General features: G+C 36.0%; 1 protein-coding gene and 1 long non-coding RNA gene across 5 annotated transcripts in view; one reads left to right on the top strand and one right to left on the bottom strand.

Moving 5' to 3' along the window:
• Nucleotides 1-3,857: 3,857 nt before the first annotated feature.
• Nucleotides 3,858-7,758, bottom strand: LOC140163901 (uncharacterized). The gene is made up of 3 exons (XR_011860428.1): nt 7,583-7,758; nt 6,041-6,140; nt 3,858-4,655 (listed from the first exon to the last, which is right to left on the bottom strand). It is a non-coding gene; the product is annotated as an uncharacterized lncRNA (long non-coding RNA).
• A 7,987-nt stretch (nt 7,759-15,745) lies between these two features.
• The window catches only part of LOC140164241 (P2X purinoceptor 4-like), a 34,672-nt gene continuing 26,730 nt past the window's right edge, over nt 15,746-23,687 (top strand). For all 4 annotated transcript variants that reach the window (XM_072187502.1, XM_072187505.1, XM_072187503.1 and 1 more), the window contains exon 1: nt 15,746-15,924. The gene's annotated coding sequence lies outside the window, so the exon portion shown is untranslated. The remainder of the gene's footprint in view (nt 15,925-23,687) is intronic.

Genomic DNA, 23,687 nt, shown 5'->3' on the forward strand with positions numbered 1-23,687 from the left:
TAGATTTCGGGCGCACACCACCAATACAGCGTCCCATGGAAAGACACGCGATTTCAGACGTTTTGGGCAACAAATTGAATATACAAATACTACCAATCGATTGCAAATCGATGAAAATGAATATATGTTTCAATGTACTGGTATTCTTTCGATTATATTTCGAAATATGTGCGTTGAAACAGCGCCATCACCATTTTTCGCCATTTGGGCAATCCAAGTTCATGTATAGGTCTCAAATTTTATTTAAGCTATAACATGCTTCTCTCTTTCCTTACAAGTCCACAGAAAGGCCCAAAATACCACTAAAAAGATTTTGTTTTTTACCGGAACTCATCCACATTACATCGCGAACGGAATGATTTGGAGGTGTGCGCCTTTCCTCAGCCATTGCCATTTTTAACTGGACAAAATCTTGCGTTACCTTAATGTATTTTTAACTTGACAAAACCTTGCGTTATCGCTGAACTAAAATGCCGAATATTAGCATTTTAAGACTGTTATACCAATATATATTAGCACTTTAGGAAAGAAACTGGACTGGATGGAGAAATGTACGGCATGCTACAACGCTCATATGGTTGCTTTTTTTCGGGTTGTTCTCTTCTTCTTTGCCTTTATTTTCTTAATGTTGTACATAATGTATAATTGACATAGAACCTGTTCCAGAAACATATTGCAAGCGGAAAACGTGATTCTACTACTGGGATATCTGCATACTTGTAAAGAAGGTAATTTATAATTCTTTTGATTTCATTCCTTTTCCTTTCGATCCTCCTGCGATATACTCCGTTAATCCCATCTTAAATTGTGACACTTTTCAATATACAACTATACTGTACATTAATAAGAAAGTAGAACGTGATCAACGTTGCTTGTGTTGCTTAGTTGCTTGTAAAGAGATGCAAATTATTAAACATTAATTGTCATTTGAAATTGTGTACTTTTGTAACCTATGATGCTTTTACTAATATATTTAGAAACACCGTTTGATCTCACATGATTTTATATTGTCTGAACTTACATTTTGCAGATGGTTTGTTTAAGAACCCTTTTTCGTCTGTAATTAGAAATGGGAATATAATCGAACTATTTCCAAATTCAGCGTAGCTATAGCCAAGGTGACCCTCTCTCGCCGCATGTATTTGCTTTACAAGTAGAAATATTAGCTTCAATGATAAATAAAAACAAGGATATAACTGGTATTTCCGTATTGATATAAATGTTCAAATTGTACAGATATGGATTTTTTTCCCAAAAAGACCAATTTTTTTTTGTGTTTTGGGACAAAAATCCATATCTTCAATACGAAAGGTCAAAATTTTTAATTGATCATCGGCTTTTCATCCCACCTACATACACTTTAAGTATAAATCATCAGATTTATAAAGTTTACTTCGAGTACTGTTAAATATCAAAAATATAAATTTTTAATCATTTGCCATAAATGTGTATTACATTTCGAATTTCAAAAAATCAAAATTATTTGATATCAGAAGGACATTCTTCGTATTCAGAATGCAATTCGATATGTCTGATGTGCTCTAATGTCCCACAATAAAAAAAAGTAGTGGCTGCGTAGGTGTGAAAAATTATCACTAATAAAGTCCACGAGAAATAGTTGGTGTCAAACCACATAATATTAATTTATTTGCATAGCAAAAATAAAACCGAATTTTCGGTGTTGTTGGACAATGGTTATTTGTATACAAACTAAAAACAAAAAAAGTATCCTTACACTTGGAATAAAAATCCTAATTTTAAAACTCAAAAATATTTGGGTCAATTTATTTTTTATAATAGATGCACTAATCCTGCACATTATGACACCCCATTGAATCCAATGTGACCTCAAGAATTAAAGTTACATTAGACGTGACAAATTTACTGGCTCTGGGCCTGTACACGCTTCTAGAGTATGCAATGTCAACGACGATGCACAATGCACACAAGATATTGATGGGATTAAAAGAACTTGAACAAAAGGCACTAGAGAAAACTGAAACAAAAGAACTGAAAAATAAAATAAAAGTCCTGACAAGTACAGAGAAGAAAAAAATAAATTAAACTTACTGTTTTAAATAAAGCTTGACTGAAGAAACTGTGTTGTCTCTTTATTGTGCTTGTTGGAAACTTTGTGCTTTGTATAGGACTGTTTGTCACTTTTAAAACTGGACCTTCGTCAAATCAAATGCTGGTTAACTTTACTTCTTGAGGTCACATGCAAGTTAAGAATAGATAGTGCATCTATTTAAAAAAAAATCCCAATATGGTTTAGTTTTAAAATTGGGATTTTTTTCAAAGTGCCAGGATACTTTTTGGTGCAGTATTATTTTCAAAGGTGCTGTTTATTGTGTGACCATAACTTGTCTGGTTGTTTCTTTCTTGAGTCCAATAAATGAAAAGGTATAAAGAGTTATATTCGTAGTTAGTATTCAGGCTCGATGGAGTATGTGTGTATAGATATGAGATCAGAGATCGACTGTCAAGCAGATCTTCTCAATCTCTCTAAAGGCATGCAGCCCCAACTCTCTGCGTCATACTAGATTTCTAAAGAATAATTATTATTTTCTCATCACTATGATACATATCACTTGAGCATGTTGAGATCAATGTTGGTAAACATATCATCAGGATTATGGGCCTATTTTCTATGGATGTTTTGGGAGGTCTGACTACCTCTTGTTCCAAAAAATGGAGAATCACGACTTGTTGTTTGAACTGATCTTATAATAGCCATTATCATGATAATGCAGTGGTGGGCACTAGCAGCCTATGTCCACCCAGAGTGTTAGTGTCGCCAGGGAAGTCTCACTTCCCTGGTGTCGCTTAGTTAGTTATCATTAATTCATGACACTAAACTTTTGGTCCTAATTTGTCAATAATATAGTGATTCCAAGAACAATGAAATCACATTACCAATAACACGGCCCATGTCTGGGGTCCATTTCACTTAACTTTTAACCCTTCGTAACTCCACTAACCGTTCGTAAAGTTACGAATACCCAATACTACACTGAAAACCTAAATTGGTCAGCTGGACTAACTTAAAGCTAGTCCAGATGGTGCCCACCTGGACTAGCTTTAAGCTAGTCAGTTTTGCTGGACTAACAAGGTTGACTAACTTATCTTAGTCCAGCATGCTGGACTAGCTTTTAGTTAGTCGCTTGACTAGCTTTTGGTTAGTCGCTTGACTAGCTTGATGTTAGTCCAGCACGCTGGACTAGTTCAGGTTAGTCGCTTGACTAGTTTCTTGACTAGCTTGATGTTAGTCCAGCATGCTGGACTAGTTAAAGTTAGTCGCTCGACTAGTTATTGACTAGCTTTAAGTTAGTCCAACTGGTGCCCATCTGGACTAACATAGTTTCTAGTCAAGCCAGCTGGACTAATGTAACATTAGTCCAGCTGGCTTGACTAACATGCTCGACTAACCTCAAGCTAGTCCAGCCAGCCGAACAAACCTAATGCAAACCATACATGCAGTTGCAGATTGGATACAGTCTGATAAGGGTTATACAATTGGAAAGTAAATGAGCCACATGTGGATTTAGTCTAGATATATTAATGTTTGCTTATTGCTTCCCTGCATGAATTTACAAGAATTATTCCATAGATAATCTTGAATCATGCAGCATAAATAGTGAAATATGAAGCAAAAGCAAGCACCAATAATTAGTACAGAACTAGACCTGCATGTTGGCGAGGATTTTGATTTTCTCTTCTGACCATGTTGTCTCATTTCATCTGGCTACCTAGTAGTACCCACCACAGACTGTATCCTATCCTCTTTTGGAGACAATAGATTCTGAAATAAGAAACAATTCAAAGTCCAAAATATCATTAGAAAAACTTTATGACATTCTTATCTTGCATCCAACAAAACATTATGATACCTAACTCTTCATAATATTATTATAAAAGCCTTAAACATAAATTACAAAGATTTCTGTTTATGAAATTTAGTAAATAAATAACTAATTATAAATGTATTTAATCTGTCAAAACCGTAACTGTTTTTTGTTAAAAACAGCTTGGTTTTGACAGATTAAAAACATTAATATTGATCATGTTGATTACAATTCACAGTATAGAGTCTATCCAGATATCATACAAATTAACATACAAAATAAGCATCATGGATAGGTATAATACCATTTTCACCCTGATATGGCAGTGACGTCATTGCATAGTCATCCAGCAAACAAACTCATGATGTTCCTTTTTTTAAATCTACAATTCATATTTGCGAACCTTAGAGAAAGCGAACCTTAGAGATTGTGGTCCTTAGAGATAGCAGACCACCGCTGGTCGGAAAGGGCATTATATAATTTTTTATTAATGCCTGATTGGGAGAAAAATAGTCATTAAATTTTGTCACTCATATTCACAATAATGAAGTCACCACAATCAAAAGTTTTGATGAAATCATTTTGAATGCGTATCAAATCATGAATCAGGCAAGTTTCATGTGCATGATTCAGATAAATCCATCTTTGACATCAGGCAAAATTAGTGCAAGGTTCTTTTTTCACACTGCTTGTTTGTGTAACGTCTTTAACTCGTTATTTTGCACGGCTGATGTACAGCATTTTCTTCTTGATGAGTTGCAATTGTTGGAAGTCCATTTCTACCACAGTTGGGTTACATTTCAGCAGAACCTGAAAGCAAATTATACAAAAAGTAACTATTAGTTAAACTTTAATAGGCAAAATGAATATTCCTGCTTTCACATCTGGCAGTTTTCTGAAAAAATATTTTGTGTCAGCAAGAACTTTATTTACAGTTTAATACATGTATAGTCTACGGAGCCCCAAAGTGATATGGAAGAAAAAAACGGAGTCTGACTTAGTAACTCGCGGCCCAGAGATGGTAACTCAGGGCCCCGAGATAGTAACTCGGGGCCCTGAGATAGTAACTCAGGGTCCCGAGATAGTAACTTGGGGTCCCGACATAGAAACTCGGGGTCCCGTCATAGTAACTCGGGGTCCGACATAGTACATCATGGCCCGAGGTAGTAACTCAGGGCCCGAAATAGTAACTCGGGCCCCGAGATAGTAACTTGGGGCCCCGACTTAGTAACTCAGGGTCTGAGATAGTAACTTGGGGCACGAGATAGTACCTGTGGCCTCGCATTAGTAACTCGGGTCTGGGATGATAGTAACTCAGGCCCTGAGATAGTAACAGGGCCGAGATAGTAACTCAGGGCCCTGAATTAGTAACTCGGCCCCAACTTACTAAGCCGGGAGTCCGAGATAGTATTTCGGGGCCCGAGTTACTAACTCGGACCCCAAGTTACGATGTCGGGGCCCCAAGTTCCTATCTTGGGCCCCAAGTTATTTTTCTTCCATGTCACTTCGGGGGTTCCATAGGCCTAATAGTCCCACCAATTAAATCACCAAAATTTAAGGAAGTTCTTACACCTCCAAAATTTTGGTTGGTCATGTATTTCCACATCATTTTTTGGGACAGTATTTACCAGGGACGGTGTTTACAAATATAGCGTACTGTCGTAAAGGGCATGGTCAGATTCTGACATTCTGTTGTGTTTTGAAGATACCTCACATTGAGGCCGGCATCACACTAATTTCTGATTTCTTGGTGATATGACTTTCGAGTTAAATTGCCTTAGTAGCAGTTTTAACATTTAGAAGCAAAAATGTGTTTTAAAATGGCCTAGAACCAATAGTTGAGGCAATACATGGGGCATTTGCTTCCCCATATTTTTCTTGGCCCCACTTTTAACTCAAATTTTCACTTTTTGCAGCAATTTAACCCAACATTTGTTGATTTTGCCCCCCCTGAAATTTACTCCCCATCCCCCACACCCACCCAAAATCTTGGTGCCGCCACTGAGAACCATTGTGTGGTAATCACAGTTTATAACATTTAAACATGCTAAAACGTAACGTATTTCAGGCATAAAATTTCACTTGGGGTTATAATATATGAGCTTTCTTCTGATGCCAAAAAAATCTTCCTTTTGATCAGATATTTGTAACAGTAGGGGATGAGGCTGTCATCTGGTCATACAATTTTCAATTACCTTTGGTATTTGAGTGAAATCCTCCAGACTGTATAGTGTATATGATGGCTTTGGGTCTTTCAAGCTTCACGGTTGCATCTCGTCAGAAAAGGAACAGAACCTAAATGAAAAAAATACATGACATTAAAATGGTATAATTTGACAAACTGTCGACTGTAGATTTTGTTTGGGTCGTGGTTATTATTCTAAAAAGTGATAATTAATAATTTTGCAGACCATGTACATAGCATTTTTAGCAAGTTATTACTATTTAAATGAGTCATATTTGAAATTGGTTTTAAGTTTGACTTTAAATTTCTTAAAAATAGTGAAAAAAAAAATGTTTTAAAATTTCTAGTTGGTCTATTAATATATAGTATTTATGAACAAAAAAGCATCCATCCAGCTTTAATTAATGATTTCTGCTAAGTTTAATTAGCCTAAGCATGGCACATAAATGTATACCACCAGCACACCACACGTCAACACGCTCTGTATTCTGTTTACATGTTGGGTAATATTTTAATTAATATGTATTTCAAATTCGATCACTTTACTAGTTTACCAAAATTAAGGTTTCTTAATATCGGAATGTTCTCGAAAGTCGAAATTATGAAAAATAGTGGTAGTTTTTCAATCCAAATAAAAATAATACTCGTTTTAGAACAAAATAGGGGTTAAAATTGCTCAAAATGTTCTTGAAATTTGGCTCAATCATGGGTCGCTTTGAATTTACAGACAATCTTCATCATCATGTGTTGCCTTTGATTAATTTATAACTGGGGCTTTGTAATTGTTGAGAGCCCCTGGAGGAATTTGCAAACGGCATACCCAAAAATGCTTGCCCCTACCTCTAGGCCTACCCAAAATCCACCCCTTGTAGGTCCCCTATAGTGCCAAATTTTGGGATCCCATTTTGCAACCATGGTCTATATTGCGAGTAGGAAAATTTACATAGCATTTCCGTACTGTTTCCTAAGCCTTTTAAGATCATTTTATTTAAAAGGTGCCCCTGAATGTGTACCAAAATTGCCCCCCCTTTCGGCTAGCCAAAAAGTCCCCCCTCCCAATTTAATTTCACTTTATTCCAAGTATAGTTTATTCTAATTCCATTGTGGTCCTTGAACCATGAATTGTACTTTACATTTAGAATAAATTATAGCAACAAACAATAAAGTATCAAAAACAGTACACAACTTAACCCCCATCCCCCGCGGCTTATAATATTACACACTGTACACAGAAGCAGTCCCTATTAATTTAACTTGGTCTTGGAGGATCTGGGCTCATCAGCTAGCTTACCAATACCTTTATATCATTATAAAGGTGCCAAGGCATGTAGGCCTACTTTTACTTAAATTGATGACCAAGGCCCAAATACAAGTACATTGTAGAATATCATATATAGTGTACACATGATTGCTATAAACAACAAAATTAGTGCATGATGTATTGTACTGTTTACTGTATGCGGTGCATAGGCCTCTGAGCTGATATTATTTGTGCCTTTCTGATGTATAACAAATTGCAACCTTACATATATCAACACAAAGCAAGACTTACCTAGAATTGAATGACATGTTATACAAAATCTTGATGAATTAATTCCAGGACATTTTGTGGCAAAAACTTGAGAGCGTTGCTCTGTAGTGAACCATTGAAGTGAGTATGCAGTTGACCTCAGCAGTTGACAGTTGCAAAATCTATGTTTGCCCGCTAGAAGACCTGCTTAGATTTCAGTTGGGTCAGAGGTCACATACCACAGAGTACTGGCAAATTGACTAACTTAAGCTAGTCAAGCCAGACCATCTTCCTTCCTGCTTGACTAACCATAAGCTAGTCAATCCTCAAAACTAGTCAAGCAGGACAAATCACGTTAGTCAAGCCAGCTGGACTAATCAAAAACTAGTCCAGCTGGCTGAAAACTAGTCCAGCAGGCTTGACTAGGTTGAAATACTAGCTTAAGCTAGTCAAACAGGCTTGACTAACCAGTTTGACTAGTTTAAAGCTAGTCCAGCCTGCAATTGACTAGTTTAAGTTTTCAGTGTATAGTAGACGTAACTTTCCGAAGGGTCCCGGCCCCTGTAGAAAATCCCTATTACTTATGAAGGGTGCCGTTCGTGAGTTTAATGAAATGATACTTAGGACTCGTCGTAAGTTACGAACGATTTCGAGACTTGCGAAGCTTCGTAAAGTTTAGTGAAATGGACCCCTGGTCTCTTAACACAATCACGTAAAAATCAGACTTCTGGACAAAACTTTATAGGGTGTCCTCCTCAGTAAATGTTACGATCAAGGTTGTTTCAGTTGCAAGAACAAGAACCCCGGACAAGAACAAGACTATTTTTTAAGCATCCATTGTATATAAAGATGGTCATAATACTAATTTTGATTTAAGAGTAATTCATGTATTATTTACAAGAGCATTACACAATCATTTTATACTTTCAATAAATAATTCGTTTGATTTAAAGCATCTTTGCGTGTTAACTTGAAGGATTTGATGTCTCCCCCTTTTTGACCTGCCAAAAAACGCTTGCCCCTTCTTTTAAATTGCACAGGCCCTATACAATATCCAAGTATTATAAAAACAACAAATGTTAGACCTATATGGAAACGGGGTCGGCAACGTCCCCCCTAAATGTTGTGATTTGGTAGTTCACAGCATCTTACGAATGGTAGTGAGCTTTGGCAAAAACTGCATTGCTCAATTCATAGCGAGTGTGTAGAAGAATTAAAATATCACAGATATACTTTTATAGGTGCTGCGGTTCTTGAGTTACGTTGTAAGAGGGCTGAAACAACAACACTTTTGTAAAACGTACATAACTCATTAACTACTGGGTGCTCTAAGCTACTGGAAAAGATTGTTCATAGTCAGTTATATAATTATGTCACCGACAACAATATTTTGTACAAAGGTCAATCTGGTTTTCGTAAACAACACTCCACCTGTTACAGCTCTCCTTAAAACGATTGATAAATGGAGTACAGATATAGATAATGGTAATTATGTTGGAGCAGTCTTTGTAGATTTAAGTAAAGCCTTTGACATGGTAAATCATAAACTGCTTGTTCAAAAGATGCACGCATTGGGTGTTAAAGATAATGAACGAAAATGGTTTGAAACATATCTCACCAAACGTACCCAATATGTCTCTATTAATAATTCCATTTCTATGCCTCATGTTATATCATCAGGAGTTCCTCAAGGCTCCATCCTTGGGCCACTCTTATTTCTTTTATTTATTAATGACATGCCAAATGATCTAAAACATTCAGTTGTTGACATGTATGCCGACGATACCTTAATTTATGTTTGTAGCAAAGATGTTAAGCAAATAGAGAATAACCTAAATGAAGATCTTAATACACTCTGTAAATGGTTTGATAATAATCTTATGAAAGCAAATGTGAAGAAAACAAAAGTTATGTTACTTGGTACACCTGTTAAAACTAGTAAAATTGATCACGTCAAAGTGTATATGAATAATGTTGAGATTGGAAATGTCACATGTATCAAATATCTTGGTGTTCAAATTGATGTTAACTTGAAATGGAAAGAGCAGATCAACAATATTTGTCGTAAAGTGTGTACAAGTCTTGCAGTCATGAGAAGAATTAAGCCGTTTGTTCCAAGAAGTTCACCGATTACTATTTACAACACTATGGTTTTACCACATTTTGATTATGCAATTAGAATTTGGAGTAGCTGCAGTGTAATAAACTTAAATAAGCTTCAAAAACTCCAAAACACGGCAATGCGAATTATACTAAGTGTACCATACAGAACTCATATAAACGACATGTTACGTACCTTAGGCTTCATGAATATAAGAGACCGTATATTTCTTAACTGGATGTATGATGTTTAAAGTTAAAAATGAAATTGCACCCTCCTACCTCAATGATTTGTTTCGTCCAGTTAATATCATTCATTCTGTTAACACTAGAGGTAGTGTAAATGGCGATTTATATGTTCCAAAGTGCAATACAAATTATGGTAAAAGCTCTTTCCAATACAAAGGTAGCGTATTATGGAATGTTATTTCGAAAGATATTCGTCAAGTCAACTCACTAATGCAATTCAAAAAGAAACTCAAAGAAGACCTGAAATTGTAGCACAACTAATTTTGCAGCTCATACATGTCAAATGTTTTAAATACTTCGTGTTTCTCTTTCAATTATTTTTAATTACAAAATCTTGATTTTCATGCTGTATAATATTTTTATAATGTATTTTAATGCTGTGTAATATTTATGTAAGCTCAATTTTTAATGGTTTTTAATAATGTATAATCTACGTGTATTCAATGCTTTTATATGTCTGTCTCAGGGCCCTACTGAAAATCAACTTTGTAATATTTGTTGAGTAGGTTACCCTGTTTAAATATGGTTAATAAATAAATAAATAAAACAACAATAAATTAAGCAAGTTTGCAAAGTATACGATTTGTAGAATGCACTTTTGCAAAACATCAAAATGTTATTTTTCAATAATATATTGATTTAGATAATGAAAATCGATTTTAGGTTGCTTCGACCAACAATATCTTGTCTACCCTTAATAGGTCTAGATCAAAAAAATAAAGCAATAATTGTCCTGTGCAACTTTCTTTTTTGTCCAAAAACACCCGTGTTTTGGGCCAAAATAGGATAAAATTACAAAATTACAACTATATGGATTACGCGTTCAAAAGTTTTCATGACAACAGGATTATCACAATTTGGACGGCAATTATTTGTTTTGTTTTTGTTTTTGTTTTTGTTTTGTTTTTTTGTTGTTGTTGATTTTTTTTAATGCTGTGACAATCAAGCCCAAATACTTGTACTAGACTAATTTCCGGCTATGCATTCTAATTTTTGGAAAACACGTTTTTAATATCTTTTATAACCAATTATCAAAATTAACATAAAACAAGTTAAAATTACGAGAAAAACTCATAGCTTATTATCTCATCATATTAAATGCTTAGGCTTGTTCCAAGTCTTTGAATTTTGTGACTGCAATTATAAGAAAACATGCAAAATTGGTCCATTCTTCCGCAAATTACAAAAAATTATATTATCGAAAATGAGATTTTTGATAAATTATTAGTCATTTAATAAGTCATTCAATAGCAATCAATTAGCAATGCACGTACAATTACTGATTAAATCACGATACGTCATAAATCCGTCATTACTCATGCAATTTCTTATTCTTTCTGTATGACTAATTTTAGTTAGTCAAAAATTAGTCGAATTTGACTTTTTTGACAAACCTACATTTACAGTGTATAGCGAGAGGAGCTGCATGGGAGGACATGGATTGAGTATATGCAAAGTGTGGTGTTTTATTTACGCCTAATTCATTTTTAAGAGTCTAGCAAAAGCCTAAAATCACAAAAATTTTATCAGCGCATAAGAAGTTGATATTTATTGGGGATATTTAGTGATGCTCACCATGCTAACGCTAAACAAAATATTTTGAAAAATGTTGTCATCAGTTTTGCTTGAAAATTAATTTTTTTTGCTTCTGGAATTCTTAAACTGACGGTCAAGTGCACAAACTTTTGATTTCACAAGCAGTCTATAGTCGCCGGCCGTGGGCTACAGCTGATCTCGTTGTCATGGTGATAGATACCAATGACGAAACACATCTGTCCCTGGGTGAAGAATCAAGTTCAGTAACGGTTCAGATCCAAGTATGAAAAGCATCTGTCCCTGGGTTGAAGAATCAAGTTCATTAACGGTTCAGATCCCAAATATGAAAAGCATCTGTCCCTGGGTTGAAGAATCAAGATCATTAACGGTTCAGATCCCAAGTATGAAAAGCATCTGTCCCTGGGTGAAGAAGCAAGATCATATAACGGTTCAGATCCCATGTATGAAAAGCATCTGTCCCTGGGTGAAGAAGGAAGATCATTAACGGTTCAGATCCCAAGTATGAAAAGCATCTGTCCTTGGGTGAAGAAGCAAGATTATTAACGGTTCAGATCCCAAGTATGAAAAGCATCTGTCCCTGGGTTGAAGAATCAAGATCATTAACGGTTCAGATCCCAAGTATGAAAAGCATCTGTCCCTGGGTTGAAGAATCAAGTTCAGTAACGGTTCAGATCCCAATTATGAAAAGCATCTGTCCCTGGGTTGAAGAAGCAAGATCATTACCGGTTCAGATCCCAAGTATGAAAAGCATCTGTCCCTGGGTTGAAGAATCAAGATCATTAACGGTTCAGATCCCAAGTATGAAAAGCATCTGTCCCTGGGTTGAGAAGCAAGATCATTAACGGTTCAGATCCCAAGTATGAAAAGCATCTGTCCCTGGGTTGAAGAATCAAGATCATTAACGGTTCAGATCCCAAGTATGAAAAGCATCTGTCCCTGGGTGAAGAAGCAAGATCATTAACGGTTCAGATCCCAAGTATGAAAAGCATCTGTCCCTGGGTTGAAGAAGCAAGATCATTACCGGTTCAGATCCCAAGTATGAAAAGCATCTGTCCCTGGGTGAAGAAGCAAGATCATTAACGGTTCAGATCCCAAGTATGAAAAGCATCTGTCCCTGGGTTGAAGAATCAAGATCATTAACAGTTCAGATCCCAAGTATGAAAAGCATCTGTCCCTGGGTGAAGAAGCAAGATCATTAACGGTTCAGATCCCAAGTATGAAAAGCATCTGTCCCTGGGTTGAAGAATCAAGATCATTACCGGTTCAGATCCCAAGTATGAAAAGCATCTGTCCCTGGGTTGAAGAATCAAGTTCAGTAACGGTTCAGATCCCAAGTATGAAAAGCATCTGTCCCTGGGTTGAAGAATCAAGTTCAGTAACGGTTCAGATCCCAAGTATGAAAAGCATCTGTCCCTGGGTGAAGAATCAAGATCATTAACGGTTCAGATCCCAAGTATGAAAAGCATCTGTCCCTGGGTTGAAGAATCAAGATCATTACCGGTTCAGATCCCAAGTATGAAAAGCATCTGTCCCTGGGTTGAAGAATCAAGTTCAGTAACGGTTCAGATCCCAAGTATGAAAAGCATCTGTCCCTGGGTTGAAGAATCAAGTTCAGTAACGGTTCAGATCCCAAGTATGAAAAGCATCTGTCCCTGGGTTGAAGAAGCAAGATCATTAACGGTTCAGATCCCAAGTATGAAAAGCATCTGTCCCTGGGTTGAAGAAGCAAGATCATTAACGATTTCCAAAAGTTTAAACTGACTTTCAGCACAGAAATTCACTAATTAACCTTGAATTTTCGATGTGTGACACACATCCTCATCAGAAGAAGTCCTAAGATGTTGTGATGGACTTGCCCTTTTGTTGTTCATTGGCAACTTTTGGTCGAATGAGGGCGTAATTGTATAAGGTTGGCAATTCCCAGGGGCAATTCCACTCCTTATGGGGTATAATCTTCTTCCACGGTAAACCAAACAGCTTCCGTGGTAAACCTTATAGCGCCATCACTTGATGAAAGTACGTTATTAGTAGGCGTGAGTTTTAAGCTATCTGGGCTAGAACTATTGCGACTGTAGGGGTGAGCTTGCCTATACAGGTAAACAAATACTCGTGGCGGTTACATACCGGTACACGTCTAGTTTAGGGCGACCGGGGGGAGGGGGTGGAAAGGAGGGTAGGCCTACTACGGGATGTGCGACAGATTCGGGGTCAATTTTGGTTTATTGATGGCCCTCAATTTCATGAAAGAAAGATTGTTTTTATTTATTTTTTTCCCCAAATTTTTATCGGAAAGTGTGCCATTTTTTTCCATGGCGTGCGATCGCTGTCATAAATAGAGAAACATTGGGAAAAAAGTGATGGTTAGGGCCTAAGTTAACATGTTAACAAAAACTCATTTTAAATTTTTTGCTAATCTTTTTAAAAATTTCAGCCCTAAAATGAACAAAATCTCACATTTTTTTACAGATTAGACACTTAAAAGTGACCACCTAAATAACATATTTTAACTCCCATGGCCACCAAACACTATTAAGTCAGATCTCGAATGCCATATCATGATATCATAACCCGTTCCTGTATAGTTTAAATAGGCCTAGGCCTATTAATATAACATTTAAATGCTATTTTATTATTTTGTTATTGAAAATCTAAAATAGTATAAAATGATGCCTTAAATTAAAGTTTAAAACGTTCTTCCAATATTAAAAACTATTAGGCCTATTAAATAATCCCTAACATCTCAGACAACACGCCCCCCCCCACACACACACACAACTACACCAGTCTAGCAAGTCTACCTTGTACATCGTACACCCGCGCGTGCACCATCCAGCATTGCCCCACTAAAATAAACTACCATATTACGAGCAATGGAATAGCCCGTCAATCATTCACAGTGGTTGCTCCTGGAAGAAAGATTATACTCGATATGACGCGGTTGCTCATGGAAGACAAAAAGGATTATACCCCTTTTCCCTTGATCGCGATTTAGTTCTGGCGATTTCTTCTTGATCTGGAGGGCCTCCCGCACTAAACGGGGGTACTCTCTATCATCCTTAGCTAACACCTTTGTGGATTCCCAGTCAATGTTGTGGTGAGACTCTGTTTTGTGCTCTGCAACAGCAGAGGGTTTGCGGCTGGGGGCAGTTGACTTGTGTTCCTTCAGTCTATCTCCGAGTTGTCTACCTGTCTGGCCGATGTAGGCCTATGAACTTGTACATTCGCCGCAGGGAATCTCGTAGACGTAGACCACACCTGATTTTTTCTCAGTTGGAGTGGGATCCTTAGGTGCCTGAGACAAATAGTTTTCTCAGCGTATTGTGCGGTCTGAAGCTTGTAGCAACACCGTAGGATTTGAAAATACGCTATTCGCGATTAAGGACTGAAAAGTTTTAAGATTAAATATAGTCTAATAGCCAGAGTGTGCACAATTGGCAAATGGACTACGGAGAAGTCTATAGTCATTTTGGCGGGCATTTTGGGGTCCGAAGAAAATGGGGCCGAGTCGTACGGTGGTGTGCTGTGGGACCACTGACTAAAAGTGCGTCAATTTGACAGTGAGAAATAACTTTCTGCAAAATGTGTGCAAATCATGAGCTCAAATTGTCACAAATGTGGATTTTGTTTTGTAAAGGTTCAGAGTTGAAATCGGGGACCAAATTCAGATGAATAATAGAATGTTTACCTCATAAATCATAGATCCTAAACATATGATGGGTCTAAGGGACCGATCGTTATTTACGCCAGGGGGAATGGGTGTTTTGGCAAAATATCGACAAAAATTTCGCGTTCCCCCTCGCGTCCGCTCAAAATTTTCGCGTTCCCCCTTGTTTTCCCAATTTTCTCCATTTAAAATTTAACAATCCCCCCTCCTGGTTCAACTAAAAATTTCAGGTTCCCCCTCAAGACCACAAAAAAATTCGTGTTCCCCTAAATTTACCCATTCCCCCCCTGCCATAAATAACGATCGCTCCCTAAAGTAAACATTACTAGTGTTCAGTAAATCATGTGAAATGCCATTTTCAATCTAAATCAATACTGAAAAGTAACAGTTTAAAACATTGAAATGTTTTGCAAAAGTTCTTCTACACACTTGCAATGAAATGATCAATGCAATTTTTCCCAAAGCTCATGCACTTATTGCACTACCATTCCCAAAGATAAAACTACCTCACCAAATCGCAACAGAGTTTTTCTGTTTTTAGCAGCTTTTAGCCAAGGTAAGTTTCCTAGCTTTTCCTGGGCGCACTGCAACTCGGAACCCGGAAGTAAATTGCACATATAACCGCCCATCCCTACTAAAAGGTAAACAAAAGCAAGGCAACTCGTGTCATGCTGGTGTTTGCTCGTGATCGTGTGAAATGATTGATCGGTAAATAACGTATGAAATAACATTATTGTATGTCTCGGCTAGCTTGTGGGGGAACTGTGCAAGCTGTTTAGTTTTGTAATCACTGTGAATTACAGAAACGATAAAGGTAGGCCAAAATTATTACACCGTATAACTCATGAACTATAATCTGTAGGTATGCTACAATGTAGGTGAATTTAAATTTGCCATCAAACTGCATCATTTTATATATCAAATTAAAGCCCTTGAGTAAACAAAGCCACAACTGAAAACCATTTTTTCATAGCACTTTCCGTAGCAAAGTTACATCTTGTCAAAGATTGACTTTCATCAAAAAGTTTCAGCTAGCAAAATTCCCCAAAACGGCATTTCGGGGGTGTTTCTAGATCTTAGTCTCATTATGATAGCAGCTTTTTTTAATGGAAATGCTATCCAAATCCCTCTAAAATTCCATGTGCGGGTGACTTATCACCATAAAAAATCATATATTTGGGTCAAGTGAAGTATAGAAAACATATTTATGTAGGTTTCTTTCTTCGGGCACTTGTTTTAAATTTCTATGTAAAAATGCATTGACATTGTCGGCGAATTTGACTGACTAGCAAATGTGTTAACTAAGGTTTGCCTGGGTTACCTATAAATCTGAACTAGTGATAGTGTACTATTAAGCTTAAAATAGGTATGCCAGGTGAATTCAAATTTGCCATCAAACTGCATCATTTTATATATCAAATTAAAGCCCTTGAGTAAACAAAGCCAAAACTGAAAACCTTTTTTTCATAGCACTTTCCGTACAGCAAAGTTACATCTTGTCAAAGATTGACTTTCATCCCCAAAAAGATTCAGCTAGCAAAATTCCCCAAAACGGCATTTCGGGGGTGTTTCTAGATCTTAGTCTCATTATGATAGCAGCTTTTTTTAATGGAACTGCTATCAAAATCCCTCAAAAATTCCATGTGCGATTGTCTTATCACCATAAAAAATCATTAAAAACCTTGCGTCGAGGTTTTGCCAAGTTCTAAAAATAACGGTTACTTAATGAAATAACGGTTAGTTCATGAAAAAGAAGAAGTGAAATTTAGCAAAACGCGACGAGGTTTATTTGCCCGTAAGAGAGCTCTATTGTTCCGCTATTGTATCCGCTATATTCTATTCATAAAAGCTACTGCAAGAATCGCGGCAATTCCTGATATCGCAGGTGTCTACCGCCGGCGTTTCGCATTTATTGACATTCAAAATGATCCGATACTCTTACATTTATAGACTTATTCGTGCTTTTTATATAATATTCAGAAATTGCAATTATGAAAACTACAAACTTTGAAAGTGAAAATATATTACCATCGAAAATATATCATACTTAAATTCTATAGAATCTATAGAGGCATTGCATGTGACGTATCATCCCGTAAATATGGCAGACTACTCAAATGCATTCAACAAAAGCATGATTGCAATCTACCGTGACAGTTCGTCTCACACACATAACCCTGCACTACGATCAAATAGGTTGATGACAACATTTGATTGAATGGACTGTACTCCGCCATAACTACGGTGAAGGACACCGGTTCAAATCCTTTGTTTAGAGCCAATCAATAATTTCATGCAGGGCCTCTATAGATACCCAACCCAGAAGTGCCCATTTATTTTCTAATTTTTTGTAATCGCGCCCAAATATCCCCGCAAATATCTTATACACGGTTTTATTGATTCATTTTGGGCTTATCAATAGTTGTCAAAAATGGCAACATCCATTGATAGCAGTGGTTGAGTAAACATTGTCTAAACACTAGATAAAAAGACAGCTTTGTACTACAGAGAGATGTGAGGAAAAGGAGATAGATCCAGCTATCCTCAAACAAAATATGTGTGCTGCCGCTCATTCAAAAGTAATCACGCTATTCAGGTTTAACAATAAAATACAATAAAGGGGTTCGAACCCATGATGGGTGTCGTACACAACTTGCTGCTTAATAGTTTTAGGGAAAGGTCAGTGTCTGTATATCATCGTACTATGCATACCATGCATGCAGACCCTAACATCCAGTTATATTTCAAATAAAATATGACCGAAGTTCCATGGCAAATTATAATTTCTGACGCTTGTTGACTCTTTCAACCTCTACGATTTATGATACAGACTATTTTCAATTATTAAAATATCTTTATTAGGTTTGCAGGAAATGACAGGAAAATACATACAACAATAAAATAAACATGATCAACAATCATCCCTTTCTAACAAAATCCTAAAACACTCTCCCTAAATAATTATAATTCAGAAATAATAACACCTATTCATTTATTCATTATAAACCTCTCTTAAACTGGAATGTGTATGTGGCTTAATTGTAATTTTAATAACCGATATATGCTAAGGAAACAAACAGGTACTATAATATTATTCAAAATCAAGAATAATATCAAACAAATCCTCCTACTCGAACAGTACACTTAATTTAGGCCCGGGATTTAGGCCTGCATTATGATTATAGACCTAAGGTAAAAATACTTGAAGAGATAACAAGAAACCTTTCGTGCTTGGCCACTGTTTATCATGTTAATCGGGAAGTGACCTCTTGAAATGATATCATCACACTGATCAGACTGATCTTTATGTTTTTACAGTGCGGCCCACATACAATGTTCGACACAAAGTGAACGATGTTATAACTTGGAGGGCTAACAAACCAACACCGCCAAATACGACTGACGTGTGTACAACGTGAGAAACTATGAGGAAATTGAACACTCGTTGTCTGATCATGCATGTGTTTATGGTTCGGATAGCGGTTACTTAGCAGCTCTCGTTCCGCTTGGGTTTTTTTAATACACTATATATAGTCATCAATATGTTGTTGCCAGTCCCTGGCTGAACTATTGGGTTTAGCTATTATTTTTTTAAATAATTCTTTTACCCCATGCAGCTGATCGGGGTGGTTACGGGTCGTTAAAACCACTAACCGCGAAATGAGGATATCGAACATAGGCCCCGCAGGGCTTCAAAAAACTGCTAACCGCGAAATATGGATATCCAACTAGTTTACCCCTCGAAGCTGTAAAAAACCACTCATCCCGAAATATGGATATCTAACTAGTTTGCCCCGCAGGGCTGCAAAGAACCACAAACCGCGAAATATGGATATCCAACAAGTTTGCCCCGCATGGCTACAAAGAACTGCTAACCATGAAATATGGATATCCAACTAGTTTGCCCTCGAAGCTTCAAAAACCATTCATCGCGAAATATGGATATCCAACTAGTTGCCCCACAGGGCTACAAAGAACCATTAACCGCGAAATATGGATATCCAACTGCTTCGCCTCGCATGGCTACAAAGAACCACTTACCGCGCAATATCTTTTTACCTCAAAAAAAGAATTAATATAGATCTACCAAAAAACGTTTCAAAACGTAAAAAGGGGCCAAGTTTAAAAAATCTTTCCTGTGTGGCTTTTCACCCTTTTTTAAACTTGGTCCCATTTATGAAAGTTTCTAAAGACCCATACGAAGTCATCTTTAGGCTACTTGTTTGTTTTCTTAGTTGTCAGTGTTCATTTTGTAGAGTAAATTAATTAATGTTCGTGCTTGATTGAAGTTTTTCCGTAAAGCGTTATAATGTATTTTGATTTAAGCAAAAGTAGCAAATACTCACTTTGTTAAATTCTTCATCGTCTTGTGCGATTCTGCGCCTTATGTACAGATGTAGGGCCTATAATGTAACAGGTTGACAGACAGTCAATTTGCTAAGTATATATGGTCATGTTTTTTATACTGGGACCCTAAAAAAGGTGGTGCTGTCACATTTTGCTAAATCATTTTGTCTACTTATTCCTATATTTTTGCTAAAATTCATCATGAACAAATGGTTTTGGTCTTATTTTGAAGATAAATGATTAATCTAATGAATTAATAACAAATACAATTAAACAAATGTATTAATTAATTACAACAGCTTAATTAAGTTAATTAGTCAGGGGTGGTGCCGGAAGTGGAGGAGCCGGAAGCGGAGGAGCTCTGTGTAATTCCAATGGGAAGTTGATGTTCATTAATAAAATTTATGCACTTGGTTGCCTAGGAGAAGTAAAAATGCATTTGCATAATGTTAATCTTATTTTTTAACTTTCTATAATTATAATTGCCTAGTTAATCTTAATAAACCTAGTAATTAAGGATTTAACAAGCTTTTAATTAATGCAGTGGAATGTGTGTCATACAATACAATGGGCTGTAATTTTGCATGCATGCATATGAAATAAATTTCAATATTGTTTTATCTTTGAAATATAAAATAAATCTTCTCAAAGGAGATTATTACAGTCAAAGGATTTATTCTGATGACATATTGATCTTTGGTTATTGTTAAATAGTTTATTGATATAGGCTAAGTGTGCATGTATACGCCTCATGTACATGTACCTTTGTTACTAATTATTCACTGTATATTGATTTTTGGAACACCCAATATAGGAATTGGATATTTGAATTTGATATTATAGCAATTCTGTAAACTATTTTGAATATATTTTCCAAATTTAATGACACTTTGGGAAATTTTACATAAATTAAAAATTTTAATTTACAACTTTTTTCACACCCTGTATAACACAATGGGCTTACTAAATATAGTACAAACTATATATTTAATGAAAGGACTAACTGTGTACATTCCAAATATCAAATTCATTTTCCAATTTAATATACTAATATACTATGTAGAAATATTGGAGTGGTAAAGGAATTTAATTTTTCAGTATTTTTCAATGGAATCACCCTGTATATTTTTTGGTACACCCTGTATATCCACTCAAACTTTACAGATTTGCAATCATGACAATATATATGCTTTCTAAAAATGTATACTTTTACTAGTTTGGGTGAAAACTTTTTGAAATATAATCAGAAATACAAAAAAGGAGTTGATTTTTGACCAATAGCAAGATGTGACACATTAATTGGGTCCCACCTCAAAAAACATGACCATATAATACTCTACTACTCTTTATGAACATGCAATATAATAAAACATAAACCTTCAAATGTTTTTGATAATACATAGCCTACGTCATATTGCACCGCTTTCGAACAGTCTTAAACCTAATTGTTGCATGTAGAAATTAGGACTCATTCTTCATGTTATTACGGTACTATTTTTACTGAATGGGACCAAGTTTAAAAAGGGTGAAAAGCCACACAGGAAAGATTTTTAAACTTGGCCCCTTTTTACGCTTTTTGAAACGTTTTTTGGTAGATATATTTGGGTCAAGTGAAGTACATAGAAAACATAATGTAGGTTTCCTTCTTCGGCCAGTTGTTTTAAATTTCTATGTAAATATGCATTGACATTGTCGGTGAATTTGGCTGACTAGCAAATGTGTTAACTAAGGTTTGCCTGGCATACCTACTTAAAAACATGCTAGTGTTTAGTCATTTTTAGTGTACTAAAAATTAGTGCTACTCTAGGCCTGTACCATATTATAGCACCACTGTGTAGGACTACATATTTACATGTACATGTACTACAGAGAACTACATGCATGACATGTAGACCGTCTGTGGTTCCTTTTTTTTTAATCTGACAGTCTTAAAAGATCTAAAAAAATTTAGGTCTTTTGGGAAACTATAAATTCCTGCAAAGGTCAAAATTTTCATCATATGATGGTCAGCTTTTCCTCCCGCAGTACATATTTAATTTTAAAAGTACATCACTAGATATAAAGTTTACTTTAAAATTCAAGGTTAAAATGTCAAAAATGTAAATTTTAATAATTTGCCGTAAAATTTGTATTATATCGCGAATTATTTGATATCAGAAGAATTCCTCATTATTCAGTAATTTGGTGTATGCAATGTGCTGGGTAAACTGGGTGTCAGGCGCGTAGCCAGCATTGTCAGTCCGGGGTGGAAAACGTAAATATTGTCCCTATTTTTACTCTCCCTCTCATAGGGCCTGCACTTTGGCTCGACATTTGAAAGGGGTGTGAATTCATTTTTGGATACGCCACTATTATAATTAGGTAATACTCGAACACATTCCCTATATGTATATACATGTACCACATGTAGTAAATCTGTCTGCTTTATCTGTATTGTGCCTTTCTTAAGCAAATAGTTAAACACAATTTCATCAAACATTATAACAATAGCTCTTTTACAGTGTGCAATCATCCCGGGCAATAATTGGGCAATAATAGAGGATGTGCGTGAAATTATTGATTAGCTCCATACAAAGGATTTGAACCGGTGTCCTTCACCGTAATCATGGCGCAATTCAGTGCATTCAATCAAACGTTGTCGTCAACCTATTTGATCCTATAGTGCATTTGTTATGTGTGTGAGACGAGCTGTCGCGGTAGATTGCAATAGCTTGTAATCATGCTTTTGTTGAATGAATTTGAGTACTCCGCCATATTTACGGTATGAACGTCATAATCTAGGTGATTATTTGCATTGGATGTCTTGAATACGCTGGCGAAGTTGTGTAATAATCGGATTAATGCTATAACAGTAGGTGAATACAAGTTTTGAATATATCGCGTTGCAAAGCCCCATTCAGTGATCCCAGCAAAAGTGAAAAAAAAATCAAATTGTTACTTTTATAAAAAATTTTAATGAAAAAAATGGCAAAACCCAAGAAAACGGCAGTATCGACGAAGTTGAAGCCCCATTCAAATAGGCCTACATGTAGCTAATTTATATATACTGTCAGTATATAAATTAAATCAGTTCAATTCACGCCGAGTGTCCTTGACAGGTTTGACTCTGCTTCAGCGGTCATGAAAGAATTCAAAAGATAACCTCTGCCCCAACAATCCCCAGCAATTGTCTGAAACTGCTCTTCGGATGATGATAGTCATATAATGATCAAAAGATTATTACTGACTATATCATTGTACAAAATCTGAATTTTGATGATTTTTACGATCGTCCAGATGAAAAAATCACTGAATGGGCCGTTAGTTCCCTCCACTCCTTACCCTGGCAATATGAATGAAAGAAAAATAAAGAAAAAATTAAATAAAACAAGAAAAAAAAAGACAAAGAAAAAGAAACAATAAAAGAAAAACAAATATGAAAAGTTCGAACAATATTTGGTTTATAAAATTAATGTGACCGTGATGAGGCGCGAACTCACCACCTTCCGATTTAAAGTTCAAGCGCCGTGTACCAAATTCTGACGCTTACCAAGTGAGCTGTGCTCCTGAGATACGACATAAAAAATAAAATAATACACTGTATACCTGCTTGTGTCGGTAATTGATTTGCTCAAATTCCATAATGGTACAGTGCAACAGAGCAAAAATGCCCAAAATTTAAAAGCTATATAATTTATGAACAATATACACTACACATAAAAATACTAATACAAGGGAATTTCAACATAAGAATCCAAACAATTAAGTACCAACATGCACAGCTTTGTCCTTATATCACATTTGGGTTTTAACAAAATGTTATCAAACCTCTACTGTGATTGGCAGCTGCACAAGGCATCTCTTTGATAGCTGATAATGGCCATCCATTCAGCAAGTGGCTACTAACTGACCTTGACAGGCTTGAATGAGCACTGTCATCTGCTACAAAACCATAACACTCTAGGACCTGGTCGCCTATATTAATTTACTAGTCAACATTTGCATAGGAACCGCATAGTCGGAGGCAAGGTTCATTATTGATTGGAGATTATATACGTATTTATTACTAATAGACAAGTAATATATATATATCGTGTGTTGGCGATTTATTCCGTAATCAATAAGTATGATGAACAAACGCATTTCTGGCAGAAGCACTCACAGCGTAGTGGTATTCGATCTCGACTGTTAAATAAAAGGTTGTGGGTTCGAACCCTGGTAGAATTTTAATTGGAATAAATTTGTTTTTCT

This window comes from Amphiura filiformis, chromosome 11 (assembly GCF_039555335.1).
Source record: "Amphiura filiformis chromosome 11, Afil_fr2py, whole genome shotgun sequence".
Lineage (NCBI taxonomy): Eukaryota > Metazoa > Echinodermata > Ophiuroidea > Amphilepidida > Amphiuridae > Amphiura > Amphiura filiformis.